A 2396-nucleotide genomic window follows, 5' to 3' on the forward strand; every position below is an offset into this window, starting at 1 on the left:
CCATCTTGAATTCCTGAACTTCCTAGGTCATAGCTTCCTTAGCTGTAAATGGGCAGAATGTTCCCTGCCTCAGAGGAGGGTAAACAATTTCTTACTGGAAACTGCTTAGATTAGCGTCTGACACGGAGACATTAGTGACTGTAGCTCTGGTTATCGTTGTTGGTGTTTTTGTTATTTTAATGACAGGTTATCCCATCTAACTATGTTTGTTTTTCTGTGTCTACGGTGAAAGATCCTCCTCAAAGGCAAGTGCCACGCACAGTGTTTCAAATTCTGAAGTTGAGCTGAACTGAAAAAACAACACACTTTCGTGGATTATTGTAAGATAATGCAAACACGTGATTATAGAATTAGGATTCTTAGATTTTTATGTAAATGAAGTTCTCTAAACTGACTTCTCCCATATGTGTGCCAAAACTTTTACAAAACAATGATAATCTATTTGGAAGCTTTCTAAAATAGTCCTCTAAAGTATTTCTGAAATACTTTCCAAATACTTCTCTAAAATAGTCACTAAAATACTCCTCCGCTCTCTTAAAGAGAGGCTACTAAATATAAATTAAACTCGTTTGACTCATTGCTACTAATACGGACGTCCCTCACCATGCAGTAATTCTGTTTTGTGACCTCCTGCACCTCTATCTTGTCTGTCATTTTTCTTCTCATTGCATCTTCCTGGAACTACTTCTCCCCTTAAGTCAGAGGGAGAAGATCTAGATAGAGGCTATCCATTGGATAGACTCATCTTCCAAGTAAGAGTCTTGTTCACCAACACAATACTGTATGCAAGGGCCTGAGAAAGCTCATACTTGGGCTTAGTGAAGAATGGAAACCCAAGTTCAGACCAATGAGGTCACACATGATGGTTGAAATAATAAAGGGCTAATTAGAGAGCAAGGGATTTGCAAGCTCTTTCAAGTTATCACAGAAAATTTTAGCTTTTTTTTTTTTTTTTCCTGGTTTGGAACTGTATTCTGAGGATTTGATATTGCCAGGATGTGAATGATGTAATATTCTTACATTCAGAGTATGGTGTTAAAACGGTGAGGTTGGGGCCAGTGGTGAAGAAAACCACTTGCACCTGAGCACTGTCATTGTTCCATTTCATTGTTCGTTTGTTTATGTTTCCAAATTTCATTTGAAGAAAGGGTTCAGAAGCCCTTTACCTCCAAAATATGAAGCACTGCTTAAAGTTGTGGGGTGGAAATCATGTCTTGGGTGATGTACAGGGGATTCAAAAAGCAAAACTATAGTAAGAGCCCTGTAGTATGGTTCTTTGCATCAGGAAGTTGAAAGTTCACAATACATACTCATTCTTTGGGTGGCCCTCTTGCATGCCTTATGTAGCTGTGCATGGGAAGAGATGATAAATAGCACTGATCATTTCCCCTTTAAGATGGCTATATCACACATCAGTTGACATCACTACCTTCATTAGATGCCTAAAAGCAGTTAACTTATAGTAAAAACATAAGCCATGTTCTTGGACATAGTGTCCACAGTAAGTTGTCATCACTGTTTTTTAAAAGCCACCTGTGATGGTTAATTTTATGTGTCGACTTGGCGAGGCTATGGTACACAGTTGTTTGTTTAAACACCAGTCAAGGTGTCTCTGTGAAGGAATTTTTTTAGATGCAATTAACATTTAATTCAACAGAGTTTGAGTAAGGCAGATTATCTTCCATCATGTGCGTGGGCCGATTCCAAACAGTTGAAGGTTTTAGGAGAAAAGACTGAGGTCCCCAGAAAAGCAAGGAATTCTTAGACTGCCTTTGGATTCAAGACTGCAATGTCAAATTTTCTCTGGATCTCCAGCCTACTATCATGCCCTGCAGATTTTAGACTGACCCGCCTGATGATCATGTGAGTCAATTCCTTTAAATAAATAAAGATAGATGATAGATAGACCCATGGATACCTAGATTCTCTATTGGTTCTATTTCTCTGGAAGGCCCTAACTAATACAGACTAATACACAACCAAACCTAGCCGATAGTTGCTTCTAATCTGGCTTCTCCCTCTGGTTAAGTGTAGATCTGCCTTTACAAATATAGAAGCCTAAAACTGGTATGTTGCAAATAGCTAGAAGACCAACAAGTCTTCAATATCTGACCTTTAGCAGTACCCCCTGCGGGGTACACCTCTTTCCAAAACTATAGTGTATTACTTAAAGTAAATAAAAATAAATCAGAACAGTAACACAATACCTGCAGGGCCCTCTGGAATAATTTAAGGGTATTGTCCTAATCCTAGGACAAAGAGAAAAGCTCATCTAATTTCCGATGATAGTGCCACTCTTATCCAGATATAATGAAAAGGCTAATGGGCATTTTAATGTTTATATGAAGAGAAAACCAGATCCTGCAGCAACAGATCTACCACGGCTACTTGAAGAA

Source organism: Mirounga angustirostris, unplaced genomic scaffold, assembly GCF_029215605.1.
Source record: "Mirounga angustirostris isolate CCGP_5_RB_7025 unplaced genomic scaffold, mMirAng1.0.hap1 SCAF_7, whole genome shotgun sequence".
In the NCBI taxonomy this organism is placed as follows: domain Eukaryota; kingdom Metazoa; phylum Chordata; class Mammalia; order Carnivora; family Phocidae; genus Mirounga; species Mirounga angustirostris.